Below are 13,122 nucleotides of genomic sequence, written 5' to 3'. Positions count from 1 at the left end.
TCTTCGAAGAAGTCTTTCCCAGTCACGATGTAAGGTGCCTCCTCCTTTCGCGGAGAGTGCGCATGGGCATCGACTCCATTGGAGATGGTTTTCCCGCAAGAGGGTGAGAATGGAGTGAGTGTAGTACAGTGATGTCCATGTGAATGTAATGTCAATAATAAAAACTGCAACAACCACAGGTGTCCGGGGAAGAGGGAAGGCCCATGTGAATCTACAGCTATACATGCCAAGAACAGATGCTTTCAGGGTAAGTAACAATCCGTTCGAGGCATGTGAGCTGCAGATACACACACTTTGCGTAGACTGTATGGCAGGATTCTCCCAAAGCGGTGGGTGCTGCAGTTGTTTGAAAAAGTGTTGCGAGAAAGTGCCATCTTTCTGCCTTGGTATGCCCCCACTTTTTTTTCTGAACTGCTTTTGTACTTTGACTGAGTGTGCCCTGGGTCCCTGCCAAACCAGGTACCCAGGGATGTGTTCCTTCCCTACAAAAGAAAGGTTATGCTAAAACAAAACACCCAATTGGCATCTCAGGCCACCTGTCAGCCCCTAGTAAATGGTACCCTAGGTACCCAGGGCATGGTGACCAGAGAAGACCTCTGAGGGCTGCAGCACTTATTGTGCCACCCTCAAGGACCCTGTACCCTGGCACTCACACACTGCCTTGGCAGGCTGAGTGCCTAAGTACAGAACTAAAGCAAGAGTCGACATGGCTCACATCCCTGTGTGCCATGCCCACAGGACCCACTGCCCTGGCATACTTCAGTCACCCCTCTAGCTGGGTGCCCTATGCCAGAGGTGAGGGCACTGGGGCATGAGCCCTGTGCCCCTACAGAACCCAGGGCTATTCCTGGCCACTGTAAGTGCAGTGATACCATTTAAGAGTATATGGTGGTGGGAGGTCGTCATTACGAACTCCACAGCATCATAATGACTACACTGAAGACTGACAAGTTTGGTACCAAACTTCTCAGCACATTAAACCCGCACTGATGCCAGTGTGGGATTTAATGTAAACTGCACGAGGGGCCATCTTAGAGATGCCCTCCAAAACCCGAACCTACAATCCACATCTGGGCTGAGTGGCTGCAGAGGCTGCCACACAGCAGACATGTTGCTGGACCCCTGGGTGGAGAGCCCCCCGCTCTCCTGGGCCTATAACAAAGCAGATCCTGGGCGAGGTGATATGTCCCTCCCCCAGGATGGACAGTGGGAAGCTTCAAAGGCATACCGCCTCTGAGAGCTTCTCCAGACCATTTGCTGTACCCAGCAACCAGCCCCCACCAGGCCTACCCCACCCTGACGGGAAGACTGGTGGGAAAACTACGTCAGGAAGGGGGGGGGGGTGCCAACCTGTGCCAACTCCACTCCTCAGGTGGAGGAGGCGAGGTGAAGCACAACCCTGGACCCCAGCCATCTTGTAGATGGGGAGTCCTGCCCAATCCCAGCTAGGCTCCTGCCCCCCTCCCACAGAAGAGGAGCAGGCTAGAGGGTGTACTCACCCCAGGATAGGAACCCATTGGCCCCTGCCCTTGCCCTACCTGTAACACCCATAAATTCAGTATTTAGGGGCTCCCGGAACCTTCCTTCCTTAGATCCAGATATCAAAAAGAAGAACGAAGATCAAGAAGAAGAAGACTCGCCGTGCAGCTGCTAACAACAGGACAACAACAACTGACTTGGCCCCTGCCCTACCGGCCTGTTGATCCTGGAACCTGCTCCTGCCTAAACCCGGCGACCTCCGCAGACAGCAACCTTGGGACACCCAGAGGACCTGCCTGCCTTGACCCTCTCGACGATTGGGACTCCCATCAGCTGAGGCTCTGCTGCAACAACCCACCTGGTGCCCACCAGGAAGCTCCGGACCAGCCCACTATGCACTAGCCGAGCCCGGGCCGGGCCAACCCAATCCAAGACCACGAGTACGTCCCCCCGGCGACTGGGACTAGAAGTCCAGTGTCCAAAGACCCTCCTCGACGAACCAGCCGACGCCTGCAGACTCAGAACCAGGGGCCACCCAACCGCGACCAGCCGAGGATAAGCTTTTCCGACACCCAAAGACACCCCTGCACCCGGCGCCCTACAGCCCCCTGTGCCTCCCTTTGGGGTACCTACCTGTACTCCAACATCCCAACTTACCTCTCAAAGTGCTGGTCGCCCCTGGAGAGTCACCGTCCAAGAGCCTGCAGCCTTTGTTCCTTTTTTAAGATCCTCATTGGATAACATTGAGCGCCCGACGGCTCAAAAGCACCCTGCACCAGCCGCCCGAGTGCCGCTGGCTGTGACCTCTTTGCCCTATCCTACTTCCCTCCTTGCCCAGAGCAAGTGACCAGGAGCCCAGCTCCCAGAGCTGCGTGGCTTGCTAGCCAGCAGCCAGCAGCCACCAACCAAAGGCCCCCTTTAACTCATTGGATAACATTGGGCCTACCTACCTCTGCACCTGGCCTCCTCTGGGACTGAACTAACTGTACTCACCTGACCCTGGGGGACCCCTGAGTCTATGCCCAGATCCCTAACTTCACCAACCAAGTACTCACCTGGAAACCGGTAATTCACTTACCTGCCATTGGATAACATTGACCAGTTTTTGACTCGAAAATATTCTAAGTGTGAAGTTTTGAAAACTGAAAATATTCCTATAAAATCAGCCAAAGTCCGAATTCGAAAATACTCACCTGTGATCAGGAGAAAAGCCAGTACTGTACCTTTCAGCCCAGTAATGAACCGCAAAAGTAATCCTTAGCGGGGTTACTAGTAACCTGTATTTTCTCCATAGGAACCCATTGTCTGCTTTTCTATGAAATTTCTTCTGTGTCTACTTTTGAAAACTGCAAATATTCTTTAAAAATCGTACGACATACTGAAACGCAATTACCTACCTGTTTTGAGTTAAGCCCCCAGTGCTGGCCCTAGGAGACTAGTGCTGGGTTACAAAAGTAACGCGATCGTACTTTACCTGTAACCTGAATTTCCTCCCATTGAATAACTTGTGAGAATCACCTCGAAAGGTTTCTAAGTGTGAACTTTTAAAACCACTTTATGTTCAGGAAAAATCATCACAGTACCTAAAACGTTTTTGCTAATCTGGTTTCAGCTCAGACCCCAGGACTGAATCCAAGATCTAGTCCTGGAACTACCAAAGCAATCCATAAAGTAATCAACTGTACTTTCCTATGAAAACTCATTGAGCTCAATGCTAGTGTGTGTTTCAGAACTGTATTGCTATTAGCTAACCTGTGACTATTGTGTGTACAAATTTATTGCTCCTCTGCAAAGTATTTACCTGAGAGTACTCGTATCTCGAAAAGTATATTTTTATAACTGTTGGTTCTAAAAATAAAACAACTATATCTAAGGATATAATAACAATTGGCCTGGAGTTCAGTTCTTGAGTGTGTGAAACCTTTTGCTGACTGAATGTGTACAACAAATGCTTTACACTGTCCTCTGGTACTGTCTTACTGCTCGACCAAGCTCCCACTTTGGAGAGTAAGGTCAGTTCTGACTTTAACCTCTGTTAAACCTTTGGGGTTTGTGGACTCTATACACACTGTACTGCCTCATTGTCCAGTATATATAGAGCCACCTTCTCAAGTGTTTATAGCACTGCTTATCCTACATTAGCGTGTTGATGTGCTAAGTAATCCACACAATAGTGTTTGGTAAATGTGTATGGTGTAACCATGTAGCTGCCTTACATATGTCAGCTATAGAACGTTCCCTATAAAGCCTATAGATGCTCCTTCTCTGAGAGTAGTGTGGGTTCTAGGAGGTATAGTTTAAGTCATTTTAGCTTTAGCATAGCAAGTGTGAATACATTTGATAATCTACCTAGAAATACAAGATTTTGGGATAGGATTTTCCTTTATGAGGTGGAGCGAATGCAATAAAAAGTGGTTTTGTTCTGCAAAAATCTTTTGTCCTATCAATATAATAAAACAATGCTCTTTATACATCAGGGGTATGTAGAGCTCTTTCTGCTACTGAATCAGGTTGAGGTAAAACACAGGTAACTCAACTGATTGGTCAATATGAAAAGCAGAAACTACTTTTGGAAGGAATTTAGGGTTTGAACGAAGAACCACTATCTTTATGAAGTTGAATAAAGGGTTCTTCTAAGGGTAATGCCTGTAAATCACCAACAAGCCTTAATGAAGTGACAGCAATTTGAAAGGTAATCTTCCATGAGAAAAATTGTAAAGGACAATTGTGTAATGGTTCAAAGAGTGGACCCATGAACCTAGTGAGAACAATGGTTCAAAGAGCGGACCCCTAAACCTAGTGAGAACAATGTTGAGGCTCCAGATAGGTGCAGGTGGTACCCTGGGTGGTATTACTCTTCTAAGGCCCGCCATTAAAGCTTTAATTACTGGAACTTTGAATAGGGACAAATGTCAATTTGTAGATATGCAGCTACAACTGCAAGATAATCGAATATATGGTTAAGCTAAGCCAACTCTCTGTAGATGCAAAAGATAAATAATATTTTGTTAGATGCATCAAGCGGATCAATTGTGTTTTTACAATAGATGACAAACCTTTTTCACTTTGCTGCATAACACTCAAGTAGTGTGTTTTCATGCTTCTTTTAGGATGGTCATACAATCTGGCAGTAGGCTTAAATATTGAAACTCTGACTTCAAGAGCCAGATTGCTCGGTTGAGCTCCTTAGTGTTTGGATGTCTGATTTCTCCACGGCTCTGTGTGAGAAGTATGGAAGTGAGGTGCAGTGTGGCACTACTGACAGTTCTAGTAGTGTGGTGAACCAGGATTGGCAAGCCCATGTGGGTGCCACTAGCATTAGTGTGAGTGATATCACTGTGTTTTCGATCCAGCAATGGAAGCAGAGGGAAACGCGAAAAGCGTAAGAAAATATCCCCGACCAGCTCATCCATGGGGCATTGCCTTTGGATAGATGAAGTGAGAATCTGGAGGCGAAGTTTGGGAATTTTTAGTTCTCTGCTGTGGCAAAAAGGTCTATCTGTGGGAATCCCCGTTTTTAGAAGTACCAAAGGAGAACCTGGGGATGAAGTGCTCATTCGTGTACTTGGTGCCGCATCCTGCTGAGGTTGTCAGCCAACTGGTTGTGCATTTTTGGAAGGTGTTATGCTAGAAGATGCATTTCGTGATATAATCGCTCAACGTCAAATGGTCTGAGAGAGGTGTGACAACTGTAGTGTGTGTATCCCCCCTGCTTTTTGTATATAGCACATAACGGTCATATTGACCGTTGGGTTATGACAACTTTCCCTACTAGATGAGGCTGAATATCTTTTAGTGCTAGCTGAATTGCTAGAAGCAATAGATGTGGACACTTCTGTGTTTGGTGTCCGATAAAACTTGAATTGTTAGATGTCAGTTGTGAGGATTTAAGACAGAACCTTTGGCGCGGACTGTAAATGCCAATTGATAGAGAAGGTTTATGGTAGCTTGAGTGTGTTGTAAACGGGATTGCTGTGTGTTGGCATTGATTAGCCAATCGTCCAGATAGTGAAAGACATTAATTTGTTGTCTTAGATGAGCTTCCACCACTGTTAGACATTTTGTTAATACTCTGGGTGCAGCAGTAACTCCGAATGTAAGTTCTATGAATTGATAGTGGTTTCATGCTATCACAAATTTGAGATATTTGCAATGCACTGGGTGGGCAGGAATATGAAAGTGTGTGTCCTTAAGGTCTAGTGTCGACATAAAGTTGCCTTGTTGTAGTAGTGAAAGCACTTGTTGAAGGGTAACCATGTGAAAGTCTTCTGACTGTATGTATAGGTTTAAGGTCCTGAGATATAATTTTGGTCCTAGAGACCTGTTCTTTTTGGGGATTAGGAAGTAAAGTGACTAGACTCCTAATCGTTGGTGTTGTAATGGAACTGGTTCTATAGCTCCTTCTGTTAGCAGAGCTTGTACATCTTTTCTGAGGAGCTGCTGTGTTGTGATGGCGAGGTGGAATAATAGGAGGATTGCTGGCTAGTTCTAGGCAATAACCATGTTGGATAATGTCTAATACCTATTTGTCTGTTGTTACTTGCCAAATGGGAAGAAAGTGTTGTTGTCTTCCCCCGACAGATGTGAGGTGGTCAGGGTGTCACAAAGTACATGGGCAGATTGTTGTCTTTCTAAGTTAGCATGCGTATGCTTCAATCAGTACGCAGCTTTGCTCATGTTACTGCATGGCTTTATGTTTGCAAAGACTTTGTTAGTAATTTTCACATGTGAATCCGACAGCTGTGTTCTCTCTCTGCCAGTTCCTGGGATTTCGTCTGAACATTGTGAGCAAAGTCGAAATACAATGCCCCTTGTTATTCTGTTCTGGTCAGGCCCTAGCACCTAGACAAACCAGACCAATGCAGCTGTTTGGGAAATCATACTTTGGTCTTATTGTGATACATGCATAGGGGGCACACACTTGGAGACGGATCATTCCAGGGACAAGAGCAAGAGAGCACCTATGATGTAGACATATCTATAGGCTAAGGTATGCAGAGAAAATTCAGAGATCTTCTAATATATAATAATACAGTTCCTGAGCAATGGGAGGGAGGTTAAGCTATACTGTCTTTTTCATGATGACGTCTCCTTTCAAGATTTATGGAGTAGCTGCTATGCTGACCATATTTGTATTATGCATTTTTCTGCTTCTTGAGTCATGTATACTGCATGTCAGAGCACGTTAGTTAAAATAAATATTTTAAACTGGTTTGTGTCTGTCAGATCTTAGTGTGGACAAGTACAAGAGTGCGAGATAAAGGGTGTGATCTGCAAAACCGATTCCCGAGAGACTTGGGAGTGTTGTGATTTGGGAGTGTTGTGTTCTGGGGTGTCTAATCACTTGTTTCTCTGTGAGTAGGAGCGCAAGTGAGACACTATAGATAGTTGGTCCTAGGCTCTTGGGGACTATGGTGGTAGGATGACTCAGTCCCTACGCAGCAAGGTCTCAATCGACATTTCTGTTTTTGGGCAGAACCCCGACAACATGGTGCCACCAAAGTTTGGTCTGGTACTTATTCACAAGAAACCTGAGTAGCACTTGTACTTGTCCCCGATAACCAGTTGCCGATTTACATAGACCTCTGTGGTGGAGGGGGGGGGGGGGGCGTAGCCTCCTATATTCGTAGGGTACCCCTAGTTCTATAGGTCTTTCAAGCTTGAAGTTTACAAGGTAATTTGACCCTATTTTGCACTACCGTTTTCTCTGTGTTTTTACACTTTAATATGGCACAACAAGTCGTTATTGCGGCATTCAGCCGGAAGAGCTTATGGCTTACTTACCTCAACACGGAGTCGCCAATGCAGGGGCAAACATTTTCGGGGTGGAAGCAGATTCCACATACCGGTAGGAGGTATTTTATTCTTGGGTTACATTCCCCGCGGTGGATGCTAATGATAACTTGTTTCACGCTTAAACAGTCCCTGCTCCTCCGGCAGAATATTGTCCTTATGCATTACTTGAAGTTCCCTTGATGTCTTGGGAGCATACTATTTGGTTTAATGGTGCCCTTCCTCAGACCGTATCTTTTGTTCGAATGGGACCCTTGTCTATTGATGGGGCCACTTGGCCTGTTTTGGCTGGTTTTGGACCACATCCAAATGATATAAATGTTAATATCGTAGAGATACATCATTTATATACACAGTTGGTACATCTTCATAGACTAATCATACAGTTTATGTCTGGTGCATTTCAGGCAGCTCCGGCTGGAGCTGCCCCGCGCATCGCCAGGTCAGGCAGGAGGGCTGGGATCAGTCCCGTCATGATTAACTCAGATGAGCTAATGTCCTCAGAACCGCAATGAATTACCATTTCGACTCGCTCAGAAATTTGAGCAGCTTGAGGCTGTTTTTCCACATAGGTCTCCTGTTGAAAAACACTGGATCGTATTAGTATGAGCGGTCTGATTCAGCCTTTAGCGTACTGCACTACCTGGGGGGTGGTATTTGCGTCAGTGTATATGCAGTGCTTTGGCACCCCCTCTATGAGATTTTAGCCAAACGTTATAAAAAATGTACAGGGTGAACACGGGGCTGGTCCAGCCCTGTTTTGGGGATCAAGTTATGTGGCATGTTCCCTGTTGTCTCCGATATGATTCTGGCCAACATAAAAGGTGAAGCAGGTACGCCAATGCATGGCAGATGTGGATCGGGAGCGACAGTTACAGATTATTATTGCGGATGTGTATACTGTGGGAAGCTGGCTCTATATATACTACACCAAAATGAGGTATAGTGTGCACAGAGTCCAGAGGAAATTAAAATGTTGTAGATGTAACAATGTTTTGTACAGAAGCATCAAGCGGGATGATGTGGTTGTTATTAAAGTAGATCACAAATCACTTCACTTTGCGGCGTAGCAGGCTCTTGTGGTAGGACGTCTAGCCTCTGATAATATTCATGCAGTCTGGCGGCAGATTAAGATAGCCAAACTCTAAGACTTCAGGAGACAGATCGCCAGATTGAGTTGACTGGGGTCTGGATGTCTTATGTATCCATGGCTATGTTTGAGAAGATTGGGTGTCTAAGACAGTTAATGATGAGGAACTACTGGGAGTTCCAATAGGGTTTTGAGCCAAGCTTGCCGTGCCCATGTGGGAGCAACTAGGATTAGTGTCAGGGACGCTTGGTTGAGTTTCCGAACCAATAATGGAATGAGTGGGAGAGAATGTAAGAAAGTGGCTCTATATATACTGGACCAGAATAAGGTACAGTGTGTATAGAGTCCACAAACACCAGAGGTATAACAGAGGTTAAAGCCAGGTATGACCTTACTCTCTAAAGTGGTAGCTTGGTCGAGCAGTAAGGCAGTACCAGAGGACAGTGCAAAGCATTTGTTGTACACACTCAGTCAGCAAAAGGTTTCACACACTCAAGGACTGAACTCCAGGTCAATTGTTTTTATATCAAAGATATAGTTGTATTATTTCTAGAACCAACAGGTATCAAAAATATACTGTTCTCAATATGAGCAGTCTTAGATGAGTACTTAGCAGAAAGGCAATAAACTTTGTAAACACAATAGGTACAGAGGTTACAGTAGGCAACACAATTCTACACACAATTTAGCACTGAGCTGAATGGATTTTCTTATATAAACACTGTTGATTACTTTGTAGATTACTTTGGTAATTCCAGGACTTGCTCCTAGATTCAGTCCTGGGATCCAAGCTGAAAACAGTTTAGCAAAAACGTTTTAGGTATTGCAGTGATTTTTCAGGAATGAAAAGCCATTTTAAAAGTTCACACTTAGAAACTTTTCAACAGAAATCTGGCAATGTTATCCAATGGGAGAAAATTCAGGTTGCAGGTCCAATAGGTCCCTGTCCTGGGTTGGGAACACCCCCTAGCATGCTCCTCTCCTGTGGGAGGCGGGCAGGATCCTAACTGGGATTGGGCAGGGCTCCCCATCTCCATGATGGCCGGAGCACGGGGTTGTGCTTCACCTCGTCTCCCCCACCCGAGGGGTGGGGTTGGCACAGGCTGGCACCCCCCCCTTCCTGACGTAGTTTTTCCCGACAGTCTTCCCGCCAGAGAGGGGGTCAGGACTGGTGGGGGCCAGTTGCTGGGTACAGCAAATGGTCTGGTGAAGCTCACAGAGCCGGCATGCCTCTGAAGCTTACCCCTGCCCATCCTGGGGTAGGAGACCTAGCACCTCGCCCAGGATGTGCATTATTGCAGGCCCAGGAGAGCGGGAGACTCTCCACCAAGGGGTCCAGCAAAATGTCTGCTGTGTGGCAGCCTCTGCAACCACTCAGCCCAGACGTGGATTGTAGGTTAGGTTTTCAGGGGGCATCTCTAAGATGCCCTCTGTAGTGCATTTTACATTAAATCCCACACTGGCATTGGTGCGGGTTTAATGTGCTGAGAAGTTTGGTACCAAACTTGTCAGTCTTCAGTGTAGCCATTAGGGTGCTGTGGAGTTCGTAATGACAAGGCAGTGTGTGGGTGGCAGGGTACAGGGCCCCTAAGGGTGACACAATAAGTGCTGCAGCCCTTAGGGGTCTTCTCTGGTCACCATGCCCTGGGTACCTAGGGTACCATTTACATGAGGCTGACAGGTGGCCAGAGATGCCAATTGGGTTTAAGTTTCAACACAGCTTTTAGGGAAGGAACACAGGCCCCGGGCACCTGGTTGACAGGAGCCTAGGGCACACTCAGTCAAAGTACATCAGCAATTCAGCAAAAAGTGGGTGCATACCATGCAAGACAAATGGCACTTTCAAAACAGCAAGCAGGGATCACTCCTGCAAGGCCTTAAGGTGCATGGCACAACAATCGACGCAGATCTGGGGGTTGTGATCGCGCTCAAGACACCACAGGTAGACTAGTTGCGGTCTCCAACAACATCTCCCGGTGACTGACACCGCACAGCTTAAAAACAAAGTTCCAAGCCGGCATCCCTCCTACACCATGAGCCAAATCTTAAAGTAGACAGAATGTCGAAAAAGCAAAATCAAAAAGGGATTGACAGGATAGCTTTCTCCGAATCTGTGCTGAATAGCACGGAAAGAAAAGAACTGACATCAGCGCACTGTGCATATCACTTCTAGCACAGAAAGCGCCATGTTGCGCCGAACTATGCCAACTATTGGCCCACGGACGCCTGCAGGTACCTCAGTCCTGCTTATTCTTTGCACTGTTTTGCTCCATGCTAGCTTTTAATCTTTTATTCTCTTTTAAAACTTTGTTGGTTAAGACTTACCTGTTTTGATGCTAGGACGCTTGATTTGGCCTCACACCCCGTTCCACCGCGGTTTTTACAGTTTGTTGTGGAGGGTGAATAGGTGGCGCCATTTTTGCTCCTCGGCCGGCTGGTCTTGTTATGCAGATACTGCAGCGGTTGACCTCGCTGAGAGAATCTCCTCCATGGTGGATACCCTTGCCCCGAAAACATTTCACCATTCTGCCTGGTCCAAGCGTACCGCACCCTGGTTCTCTGATCGGTTACGTGAAATGAGGTAGGAGTACAGAAGGAAGGAAAGACTCTGGTGGAAGGACCTGGCACCATCAGGCAGGGAGTCCCATAAACAAGCTTTGAAGTCTTACAAAGTAGCCATACTAGAAAAAGAACAATACTTCTCCAACATTGTTAGGTGCACTACCTCTACCAAGGAGCTCTAATATCTTCAATACTCATGCTGCTCCCTCTATCTCGGACAAGGTCGAACCCTAACAGTCTCTCTGTGACAGCTTATCCTCCTTTTTCCGCTCTAAGATAGATGACATCTAAGTCCAGTTGGAGACTCTAAATTCCTCCTTGATGCAGGGTACTATGTCAGATACTCTCCCAAACAGCGGATTCACCCGCACATCCTTAGGGAGTTTTTGCTCCTTTCCTTACATTACGACTGAGGCCGTTGATCTGTTGATTGAAGGGATTAAATCAGGGCCCCCCCTGGACCCCTGTCCCCTCGTGAAAAGAGCAAAAGCAGCTTTCATCACCCACTTCATGACAGTCCTGAATTTAGCTATATCTTCAGGACTCTATCCGCTGATCTGGAAGGCTGCACTGGTTAGGCCCATACTTAAAAAGCCCTCACTAGATACTTCCAGTCTCAAAAACTTCCGTCCCATGTCCCTTCTTCCTCTTACAGCAAGAATCCTGGAATCCCATCTTAATTCGCATCTGAGCGCCTACCTGAGGGACCATCACATTCTAGATGACTCCCAACATGGCTTTAGAAGCTCTCACAGTACTGAGACTGCACTTACAATGGTGCTGGATAATATTCCGAGTCCAGGTGGATGCTGGTCACACCACCCTCCTGATTTTACTCGACCTCACCGCCGCTTTCGATACCCTGTCCACTCACAGATTGGTGGAACGCCATGAGGAGATAGGGGTCGGGGGCAGGGCATTGGATCTCCTTGCCTCGTTTCTCAGTGAACGGTCTCAATTAGTCAGAATGGGGAGTTTCTCCTCAGAGCCCTCCCCCTTACCTGCGGTGTGCCCCATGGCTCCTCTCTGAACCCTACCCTTGTTAATATCTACGTGGCACCCTGGCAAGGGTGGTGAAAGCATTTGGGTTGGAGGTGCTGTCCTACGCGGAAGAAACCCAGATTATGGTCTCTATTACGCACAAGGTTAGGAATGCTACCCAAAATTTCAAAGAGTGCATGGTGGCAGTCTCATCTTGGACGGTTCAGAACTACCTTAAATTAAATGGTGAAAAGACGTGGTCCTGGTCTTTGGGGAAGGCCCGGACATCTGGTCGGGCGAGTGGTAGCCGGATTCCCTTGATACCTGTCCCACTCCTGCCTCTCATGGGAAAAATCGGAGTCATTATCGATGATTCCCTCTCTATGACACTGCAGGTCTCAAGGACTGTGACCACCTGTTTCGGGCTTATACGTATTAGGAAAATATCCCGGTTTCTGTCTCTGGAAGCCCGGAAAAAGGTGGTGGTGGCCCTAATCATAGCCAGATTAGACTACTGTGATGCCCTCTATTTGGGCATAAACAAAGGCCAGCTTCATCGCCTGCAGCTGGTTCAAAACGCAGCTGCAAGGTTGGTTCTGAATCTCCCGAAGTATCACGCTGCTTCATCATCCCTCAGCATGCTGCTCTGGCTCCCGGTGTACCGTAGCACAAGTTACTACTTGTGTAACGATATATCTGTATGAGACATTAGTTAGTGATAGGTTCCTTACCTTAGAATATCCCCAGGCGTCAGACTGGATCCGGAAATTTTTGCGTAGCAGTACCCTTGCGCGTCGGTAGGGGTCGTCTGCGGCTCCGCGTCCGTCGTGGGCGCCGTGATGACGGCGGAGTACTTCGATGCCGCCTCCGCGTGCTGACGTCACTTCTTAGACACAGCTTTTCCGCGCCAGAAACGCTGAGCCATGTTAAAAACCAACACTGGTGCCATTGAAACTAGGGCCCTGAAGGGGATGACCGGTTCGCAGAATGGGGAGGATGGGTGGGTCGGTAAGGAATCTATCACTAACTAATGTCTCTTACAGATATATCGTTACACAATTAGTAACTTGTGCACCTGAAAGAGACACGTTAGTGATAGATTCCTTACCTTAGAATAGATACCCCAGCAATACCAACCCCGGTGGTGGGTCTGCGAACCAATAATCACACCAGAAAGTCCTGGAGGACGGAACGGCCAAAGAAGCCATCCCTCCGGA

General features: G+C 47.1%; 1 protein-coding gene across 13 annotated transcripts in view; it reads right to left on the bottom strand.

Annotated features, from left to right (window-relative positions):
* Nucleotides 1–13,122, bottom strand: part of PRRC2A (proline rich coiled-coil 2A) — a 1,857,131-nt gene that overhangs the window by 890,660 nt on the left and 953,349 nt on the right. The window lies entirely within an intron of this gene.

Source organism: Lissotriton helveticus, chromosome 5_1 (assembly GCF_964261635.1).
Source record: "Lissotriton helveticus chromosome 5_1, aLisHel1.1, whole genome shotgun sequence".
In the NCBI taxonomy this organism is placed as follows: domain Eukaryota; kingdom Metazoa; phylum Chordata; class Amphibia; order Caudata; family Salamandridae; genus Lissotriton; species Lissotriton helveticus.
This window is presented reverse-complemented; position numbering and strand designations above follow the sequence as displayed.